Source organism: Salmo salar, chromosome ssa11 (assembly GCF_905237065.1).
Source record: "Salmo salar chromosome ssa11, Ssal_v3.1, whole genome shotgun sequence".
NCBI lineage: Eukaryota > Metazoa > Chordata > Actinopteri > Salmoniformes > Salmonidae > Salmo > Salmo salar.
In genome coordinates, this window is record NC_059452.1 from 95,406,734 (window position 1) to 95,417,290 (window position 10,557).

A 10,557-nucleotide genomic window follows, 5' to 3' on the forward strand; every position below is an offset into this window, starting at 1 on the left:
GTCTAATGTTCATTGCTTGTGTTTCTTGGCCCAAGCAAGTCTCTTCTTCTTATTGGTGTCCTTAAGTAGTGGTTTCTTTGCAGCAATTTGACCTTGGCCTGATTCACGCAGCCTCGTCTGAACAGTTGATGTTGAGATGTGTCTGTTACTTGAACTCAGTGAAGCATTTATTTGGGCTGTAATCTGAGGTGCAGTTAACACTAATGAACTTATCCTCTGCAGCAGAGGTAACTCTGGGTCTTCTTTCCTGTGGAGGTCCTCGTGAGAGCCAGTTTCATCATAGTGCTTGGTGGTTTTTGCGACTGCACTTGAAGAAACGTTCAAAGTTCTTGAAATATTCCGCATTGACTAACCTTCATGTCTTAAAGTAATGATGGACTGTTGTTTCTCTTTGCTTATTTGAGCTGTTCTTGCCATAATATGGACTTTTACCAAATAAGGCTATCTTCTATATAAGAAAAACAATGTGACATATCCAAAATGTACCCAAAAACCATCCAGTGTGAACAATGTTGAAGAGTTGCAAAAGCAACTGGGCTATTACCTTGTCACAGCACAACTGATTTGCTCAAACGCGTTAAGAAGCTAAGGAATTCCACAAATTAGCTTTTAACAAGGCACACCTGTTAATTGAAATGCCTTCCAGGTGACTACCTCATGAAGCTGGTTGAGAGAAGCTGTCATCAAGGCAAAGGGTTTAACACTTTTTTGGTCACTACATTACATTTACATTTACATTTATGTCATTTAGCAGACGCTCTTATCCAGAGCGACTTACAAATTGGTGCATTCACCTTATGATATCCAGTGGAACAACCACTTTACAATAGTACATCTATATATATTTTTTTGGGGGGGGGGGGGTAGAAGGATTACTTAATCATATCCCAGGTATTCCTTAAAGAGGTGGGGTTTCAGGTGTCTCCGGAAGGTGGTGATTGACTCCGCTGTCCTGGCGTCGTGAGGGAGCTTGTTCCACCATTGGGGTGCCAGAGCAGCGAACAGTTTTGACTGGGCTGAGCGGGAACTGTGCTTCCGCAGAGGTAGGGAGCCGAGCAGGCCAGAGGTGGATGAACGCAGTGCCCTTCTTTGGGTGTAGGGACTGATCAGAGCCTGAAGGTACGGAGGTGCCGTTCCCCTCACAGCTCCGTAGGCAAGCACCATGGTCTTGTACTAGATGCGAGCTTCAACTGGAAGCCAGTGGAGTGTGCGGAGGAGCGGGGTGACATGAGAGAACTTGGGAAGGTTGAACACCAGACGGGCTAGGGCGTTCTGGATGAGTTGTAGGGGTTTAATGGCACAGGCAGGGAGCCCCGCCAACAGCGAGTTGCAGTAATCCAGACGGGAGATGACAAGTGCCTGGATTAGGACCTGCGCCGCTTCCTGTGTGAGGCAGGGTCGTACTCTGCGAATGTTGTAGAGCATGAATCTACAGGATCAGGTCACCGCCTTGATGTTAGCGGAGAACGACAGGGTGTTGTCCAGGGTCACGCCAAGGCTCTTAGCACTCTGGGAGGAGGACACAATTGAGTTGTCAACCGTGATGGCGAGATCATGGAACGGGCAGTCCTTCCTCGGGAGGAAGAGCAGCTCCGTCTTGCCGAGGTTCAGCTTGAGGTGGTGATCCGTCATCCACACTGATATGTCTTCCAGACATGCAGAGATGTGATTCGCCACCTGGTTATCAGAAGGGGGAAAGGAGAAGATTAATTGTGTGTTGTCTGCGTAGCAATGATAGGAGAGACCATGTGAGGATATGACAGAGCCAAGTGACTTGGTGTATAGCGAGAATAGGAGAGGGCCTAGAACTGAGCCCTGGGGGACACCAGTGGTGAGAGCACGTGGTGCGGAGACGGATTCTCGCCACGCCACCTGGTAGGAGAGACCTGTCAGGTAGGACGCAATCCAAGAGTGAGCCGCGCCGGAGATGCCCAACTCGGAGAGGGTGGAGAGGAGGATCTGATGGTTCACAGTATCAAAGGCAGCAGATAGGTCTAGAAGGATGAGAGCAGAGGAGAGAGAGTTCCATATGTGTTATTTCATAGTTTTGATGTCTTCACTATTATTCTAATCACATAAAATCAAATGTTATTGGTCACATACACACGGTTAGCAGATGTTAATGTGAGTGTATCGAAATGCTTGTGCTTCTAGTTCTGACCGTGCAGTAATATCTAACAAGTAATCTAACAATTTCACAACAACTACCTTATACACACAAATGTAAAGGATTGATTAAGAATATGTACATATAAATATATGGATGCGCGATGGCCGAACGGCATAGGCAAGATGCAGTAGATGGTATAGAGTACAGTATGTACATATGAGATGAGTAATGTAGGGTATGTAAACATTATATAAAGTGGCATTGTTTAAGTGACTAGTGATGCATTTATTACATCCAATTATTAATTATTAAAGTGGCTACAGATTGAGTCTGTATGTTGGCAGCAGCCACTCAATGTTAGTGATGGCTGTTTAACAGTCTGATGGCCTTGAGATAGAAGCTGTTTTTCAGTCTCTCGGTCCCAGCTTTGATGAAACTGTACTGACCTCGCCTTCGGGATGATAGCGGGGTGAACAGGCAGTGGCTCGGGTGGTTGTTGTCCTTGATGATCTTTTTGGCCTTCCTGTGACATCGGGTGGTGTAGGTGTCCTGGAGGGCAGGTAGTTTGCCCCCGGTGATGCGTTGTGCACACCTCACTACCCTCTGGAGAGCCTTACGGTTGTGGGCGGAGAAGTTGCCATACCAGGCGGTGATACAGCCTGACAGGATGCTCTCGATTGTGCATCTGTGAAAGTTTGTGAGTGTTTTTGGTGACAAGCCAAATTTCTTCAGCCTCCTGAGCTTGAAGAGGCGCTGTTGCACCTTCTTCACCACGCTGTCTGTGTGGGTGGACCATTTCAGTTTGTCCGTGATGTGTACGCTGAGGAACTTAAAACTTTCCACCTTCTCCACTACTGTCCCGTCGATATATGGAATGGAGGGGTGCTCCCTCTGCTGTTTCCTGAAGTCCATGATCATCTCCTTTGTTTTGTTGACGTTGAGTGTGCGGTTATTTTCCTGACACCACACTCCGAGGGCCCTCACCTCCTCCCTGTAGGCCGTCTCGTTGTTGTTGGTAATCAAGCCTACCACTGTAGTGTCGTCTGCAAACTTGATGATTGAGTTGGAGGTGTGCATGGCCACGCAGTCATGGGTGAACAGGGAGTACAGGAGAGGGCTGAGAACGGGGTGGAGATGTTGTTTCCTACCCTCACCACCTGGGGGCGGCCCGTCAGAAAGTCCAAGACCCAGTTGCACAGGGCGGGGTCGAGAACCAGGGTCTCAAGCTTAATGACGAGTTTGGAGGGTACAATGGTGTTAAATGCTGAGCTGTAATCGATGAACAACATTCTTACATAGGTATTCCTCTTCTCCAGATGGGTTAGGGCAGTGTGCAGTGTGATTGCGATTGCATCGTCTGTGGACCTATTGGGGCGGTAAGCAAATTGGAGTGGGTCTATGGTGTCAGGTAGGGTGGAGGTGATATGATCCTTGACTAGTCTCTCAAAGCACTTCATGATGATGGAAGTGAGTGCTACAGGGCGATAGTCGTTTAGCCTCTATGGGCTAGGTGGGACGCTTGCGTCCCACCTACGTAACAGCCACTGGCAGCCTGTGGCGCGATTTTCAAAACGTTAAAAATCCTATTACTTCAATTTCTCAAACATATGACTATTTTACAGCTATTTAAAGACAAGACTCTCGTTAATCTAACCACACTGTCCGATTTCAAAAAGGCTTTACAACGAAAGCAAAACATTAGATTATGTCAGCAGAGTACCAAGCCAGAAATAATCAGACACCCATTTTTCAAGCCAGCATATAATGTCACCAAAACCCAGAAGACAGCTAAATGCAGCACTCACCTTTGATGATCTTCATCAGATGACAACCCTAGGACATTATGTTATACAATACATGCATGTTTTGTTCAATCAAGTTCATATTTATATCAAAAACCAGCTTTTTACATTAGCATGTGACGTTCAGAACTAGCATACCCCCCGCAAACTTCCGGGGAATTCGCTAACATTTTACTAAATTACTCACGATAAACGTTCACAAAAAGCATAACAATTATTTTAAGAATTATAGATACAGACCTCCTCTATGCACTCGATATGTCCGATTTTAAAATAGCTTTTTGGTGAAAGCACATTTTGCAATATTCTAAGTACATAGCCCAGGCATCACGGGCTCGCTATTTAGACACCCGGCAAGTTTAGCACTCACCATAATCATATTTACTATAATAAAAGTTTGATTACCTTTTGTTGTCTTCGTCAGAATGCACTCCCAGGACTGCTACTTCAATAACAAATGTTGGTTTGGTCCAAAATAATCCATCGTTATATCCGAATAGCGGCGTTTTGTTAGTGCGTTCCAGACACTATCCGAAATAGTAAAGAAGTGTCGCGCGCATGGCGCAATTCGTGACAATAAAATTCTAAATATTCCATTACCGTACTTCGAAGCATGTCAACCGCTGTTTAAAATCAATTTTTACGACATTTTTCTCGTAGAAAAGCGATAATATTCCGACAGGGAATCTCCTTTTCGGCAAACAGAGGAAAAAAATCCCAAAGGCGGGGCGGTCGGGTCACGCGCCTAAGCCCAGTGTCCCTTGATCGGCCACTTGAGAAAGGCGATAATGTGTTTCAGCCTGGGGCTGGAATGACGACATTCTGTTTTTTCCCGGGCTCTGAGCGCCTATGGACGACGTGGGAAGTGTCACGTTAGAGCAGAGATCCTTAGTAAATGATAGAGATGGAAAAGAAGTTCAAGAAATGGTCAGACAGGCCACTTCCTGTAAAGGAATCTCTCAGGTTTTGACCTGCCATTTGAGTTCTGTTATACTCACAGACACCATTCAAACAGTTTTAGAAAATTTAGGGTGTTTTCTATCCATATGTAATAAGTATATGCATATTCTAGTTACTGGGTAGGAGTGGTAACCAGATTAAATCGGGTATGTTTTTTATCCAGCCGTGTCAATACTGCCCCCTAGCCCTAACAGGTTAGCTCAGTTACCTTAGCTTTCTTGGGAGTAGGAACAATGGTGGCCCTCTTGAAGCATGTGGGAACAGCAGACTGGGATAGGGATTGATTGAATATGTCCGTAAACACACCAGCCAGCTGGTCTGCGCATGCTCTGAGGACACGGCTAGGGATGCCGTCTGGGCTGGCAGCCTTGCGAGGGTTAATACATTTAAATGTTTTGCTCACGTTGGCATCGGTGAAGGAGAGCCCGCAGGTTTTGGTAGCGGGCCGTGTCAGTGGCACTGTATTGTCCTCAAAGCGAGCAAAGAAGTTGTTTAGTTTGTCTGGGAGCAAGACATCGGTGTCCGCGACGGGGCTCTTTTTCTTTTTGTAGTCCGTGATTGACTGTAGACTCTGCCACATACGTTTCGTGTCTGAGCCGTTGAATTGCTACTCTACTTTGTCTCTATACTGACGCTTAGCTTGTTTGATTGCCTTGTATTCGGTCATGTTCCCGGTCACCTTGCCATGATTAAAAGCAGTGGTTCGCGCTTTCAGTTTTGCGCAAATGCTGCCATCAATCCACGGTTTCTGGTTGGGGAAGGATTAAATAGTCACCGTGGGTACCACATCACTGATGCATTTGCTTATAAACTCGTTCACCGAATCAGCATATACATCAATGTTATTTTCTGATGCTATCCGGGACATATCCCAGTCCACGTGATCGAAGCAATCTTGAAGCGTGGAATCAGATCGGTCGGACCAGCATTGAACAGACCTGAGCACGGCGTTTCCTGTTTTAGTTTCTGTCTATAGGCTGGGAGCAACAAAATGGAGTCGTGGTCAGATTTGCCAAAAGGAGGGCGAGGGAGGGCTTTGTATGCGTTGCGGATATTAGAGTAGTAATGATCCAGAGTTTTGCCAGACCGGGTCGCGCATTTGATATGATGATAAAATTTAGGGAGCCTTGTTTTCAGATTAGCCTTGTTAAAATCCCCAGCTACAATAAATGCAGCCTCAGGATATGTGGTTTCCAGTTTACATAGAGTCCAATAAAGTTCTTTCAGGGTTGTCGAGGTGTCTGCTTGGGGGGGATATAGACGGCTGTGATTATAATCGAAGAGAATTCTCTTGGATGATAATGTGGCCGGCATTTGATCGTAAGGAATTCTAGGTCAGGTGAACAAAAGGACTTGAGTTCCTGTATGTTGTTATGATCACACCACAACTCGTTAATCATAAGGCATACACCCCCGCCCTTCTTCTTACCAGAGAGATGTTTGTTTCTGTCGGCGCGATGTGTGAAGAAACTGGGTGGCTGTACCGACTCTGATAACGTATCTCGAGTAGAAATAAAGAAAAAATCTGGAATGAGTAGGTGTGTCCGCACTTTTGACTGGTACTGTATATATTTTGACGAGAACATACAAGTTTATAAAATGAAAATTTGACCTTTCATGTATGGACTATGGAATCAAGTTGGATAACATAATTTCCTTGACTCCATCCTTAACATCCTCATATGTTAAGGTGCACAGTGAACCTTAAAAGTTCTGTATGGAAACATTTGAAAGAATTTCAGGCTCTAGTTGGAATGGAATTAAAACTAAATCGTAATATGTTTTCCATGTGCCATCAATACCGGCAAATATTCGATCAGACAGCAGTGTGAGTTTTGAATGGGCTGTTGTACAAACTCAGACTATGCAGCAGGAGCATTTGTTAAAACTTCTCGTTATAGCGGACCTTGGGGTCAGAAAAAAGGTCAGTCATCAACAGTTATGTCCATCAGATCTTTTCTCAACATTATCGCGCAACTATTGATGTTGACTTTGCGCTGAAGGTTCTGCACTGGGACAGTGACACCGTTATAAGACTACAGCTTTGGGACATTGCCAGTATGTAAAACCACTTCATTTTACTTTGATATTACTTGATATATTATCAATTCATTGTAACACCAGTGGTTTGGACAAAACTGCAGACAATCAGTCTACATCAGACTTTATTCAAGTTTATTTTTTTAACAACTCAATATCAATGAATTAGCACACTTTTGATAATTATATTTTGTCTTGTCCATAGATAGCCTGTGTTACATGTATCATCATAATCACCAGTGTACAGTATTTCTCCCTACAGAATTTCATGTGTGCTGTGGAGGAATATGTGTCTTGTCTCTTTGTTTATTAGGGGCCCCATTAGCTTTAGCAGAGGCAGCAGCTATTCTTCCTGGGGTCTACAAAAAAACATGACAAGTAACAAAACACTGATACACTGACAGACAATGACAGGGTTCACCTGGTCTCATGCTCATTAGAGCCATATGAGCACAACAGTTACTCTCTCGCTCTCTGTATGTGTGTGTGTCTGTACTATGAAAACTTGACCTTTTCTGCTGTTTTTGGGATGTGCCAAATCATAACGCAATATAATTAGATTATAAGTACATATAATTACAGTATACGCTAGATCAGTGCTGTATGCCGGTCTGACCCTGATGTGTGCTGTTCATGTATTTGTTTGTCCCAGGACCAGAAAGATATGGGAACATGACCCGTGTGTGTTACCGGGAGGCTGTTGGAGCTCTGGGAGGGTTTGACGTGACCCACGCCTCCACAGTTGATGCAGTGCTCAAGTGGAAGGAAGACCTGGACACTAAGGTCACCCTCAGTCATGGCAAACCTGTCCCAGCTATGGTGCTGGCCAACAAGTCTGACCAAGTCTGCTCCCAGCAGCTCAAACTGGACATATTCTGTGGGCAAAAGGATTTGTGGGCTGGTTTGAGACCTCAGCCAAGGTAAGGGAGGAAGATAATGACACAGATAGGGAAACGCTTCAGCTTGCTTACTGTAGTTCTCCTAGTCTCTCACAACTGCCATCTGTGGGCTGCTCTAGAGGGTATCTTTGCAATGGCTAAGATACACTTAAATGGTGTGTGTGTCTGTGTGTGTCTGTGTGTGTCTGTGTGTGAGACAGACTAGCCTCAGTATATTAATATTCTAATCTAAACACATTTCAGACTGCTGGGGAGCTCCCTGGCTGGAAGATCACTTTCTACAATGGTCTCTATTTCTTATAAAAAACACACACACATTTGACAACAGGATTTGATTGTCAGCTTGGGTTAACTTAACTCATTCGAATGTAATCACAAATATATGCGATCAATTGGAATGAAATGCTAGCATGCCGTCGGGCATTTGAGAAGAACACAGGCTAGTTAGCCAAGGGGAATGTGAACAGGAACATGTAAAATGGTCCAGCAGGCTGTGTAATGTGTGTTCCCTCCTCACAGACTGAACCTGAGAGAAAGGGAACACTCACAGCTACTCTCTAACCAGTTATTCAGTTTAGTGTGAAGGCTGATTGGGTGAATATGTCACTGGGGCCAACCCAGCTGATAGTTTACATTGATAAAGATGATGAAAGATTAGAAGAAACCTTCTGTCTGATGTAAAAGGATTTAAAATGCTGAGCAGATCTGACCTGGGATTACTCCCCATCTGAGATCTATTGTCTTCTGTCTCCTAGCTGCCTCCTAGCTGTCCCCTAGCTGTCTCCTAGCTGTCTCCTAGCTGTCCCCTAGCTGTCTCCTAGCTGTCCCCTAGCTGTCTCCAAGCTGTCTCCTAGCTTGTCTCCTAGCTGTCTCCTAGCTTGTCTCCTAGCTGTCCCCTAGCTGTCTCCAAGCTGTCTCCTAGCTTGTCTCCTAGCTGTCTCCTAGCTTGTCTCCTAGCTGCCTCCTAGCTGTCTCCTAGCTGTCCCCTAGCTCTCTCCTAGCTGTCTCCTAGCTGTCTCCTAGCTGTCCCCTAGCTGCCTCCTAGCTGTCTCCTAGCTGTCCCCTAGCTGTCTCTTAGCTGTCCCCTAGCTGCCTCCTAGCTGTCTCCTAGCTGTCCCCTAGCTGTCTCCTAGCTGTCCCTAGCTGTCTCCAAGCTGTCTCCTAGTTTGTCTCCTAGCTGTCTCCTAGCTTGTCTCCTAGCTGTCCCCTAGCTGTCTCCAAGCTGTCTCCTAGCTTGTCTCCTAGCTGTCTCCTAGCCTGTCTCCTAGCTGTCCCGTAGCTGTCTCCAAGCTGTCTCCTAGCTTGTCTCCTAGCTGTCTCCTAGCTTGTCTCCTAGCTGCCTCCTAGCTGTCTCCTAGCTGTCCCCTAGCTGTCTCCTAGCTGTCTCCTAGCTGTCTCCTAGCTGTCCCCTAGCTGCCTCCTAGCTGTCTCCTAGCTGTCCCCTAGCTGTCTCTTAGCTGTCCCCTAGCTGCCTCCTAGCTGTCTCCTAGCTGTCCCCTAGCTGTCCCCTAGCTGTCTCCAAGCTGTCTCCTAGTTTGTCTCCTAGCTGTCTCCTAGCTTGTCTCCTAGCTGTCCCCTAGCTGTCTCCAAGCTGTCTCCTAGCTTGTCTCCTAGCTGTCTCCTAGCTTGTCTCCTAGCTGTCCCATAGCTGTCTCCTAGCTTGTCTCCTAGCTATCTCCTAGCTTGTCTCCTAGCTGCCTCCTAGCTGTCTCCTAGCTGTCCCCTAGCTGCCTCCTAGCTGTCCCCTAGCTGTCTCCTAGCTGTCCCCTAGCTGCCTCCTAGCTGTCCCCTAGCTGCCTCCTAGCTGTCTCCTAGCTGCCTCCTAGCTGTCCCCTAGCTGTCTCCTAGCTGTCTCTTAGCTGTCCCCTAGCTGCCTCCTAGCTGTCTCCTAGCTGTCCCCTAGCTGTCTCCTAGCTGTCCCCTAGCTGTCCCCTAGCTGTCTCCTAGTTTGTCTCCTAGCTGTCTCCTAGCTTGTCTCCTAGCTGCCCCCTAGCTGTCTCCAAGCTGTCTCCTAGCTTGTCTCCAAGCTGTCTCCTAGCTTGTCTCCTAGCTGTCTCCTAGCTTGTCTCCTACCTGTCTCCTAGCTGTCCCCTAGCTGTCTCCTAGCTGTCCCCTAGCTGCCTCCTAGCTGTCTCATAGCTGTCCCCTAGCTGCCTCCTAGCTGTCTCCTAGCTGTCCCCTAGCTGTCTCCTAGCTGTCTCTTAGCTGTCCCCTAGCTGCCTCCTAGCTGTCTCCTAGCTGTCCCCTAGCTGTCTCCTAGCTGTCCCCTAGCTGTCTCCAAGCTGTCTCCTAGTTTGTCTCCTAGCTGTCTCCTAGCTTGTCTCCTAGCTGTCCCCTAGCTGTCTCCAAGCTGTCTCCTAGCTTGTCTCCAAGCTGTCTCCTAGCTTGTCTCCTAGCTGTCTCCTAGCTTGTCTCCTAGCTGTCTCCTAGCTGTCACCCTAGCTTGTCTCCTGGCTGTCTCCTAGATGTCTCCTAGCTTGTCTCCTGGCTGTCTCCTAGCTGTCTCCTAGCTTGTCTCCTAGCTGTCTCCTAGCTGTCCATAATTTGTATATTTTTGGTTTTATTGCGTAGGAGAACACTAACATTGGTAAACCCTACTGTAGAGAGAGCCAGGAAACTGAGAAGCTAGTGCTTTGTGAAAGGTTGTTGTTATAGCCAAATACTAATGATATAACATCAATACCATACTAGCCCAGGGGTTTGTCTTCAGATGTGTCTGAATCTGATTGGACAGAATGCCTACTGC

The 10,557-nt window shown here is 46.6% G+C and overlaps 1 pseudogene; it reads left to right on the forward strand.

Annotated features, from left to right (window-relative positions):
- Window positions 1-6,736: 6,736 nt before the first annotated feature.
- Window positions 6,737-10,466, forward strand: LOC106563706 (ras-related protein Rab-38-like; annotated as a pseudogene).
- Window positions 10,467-10,557: the final 91 nt, after the last annotated feature.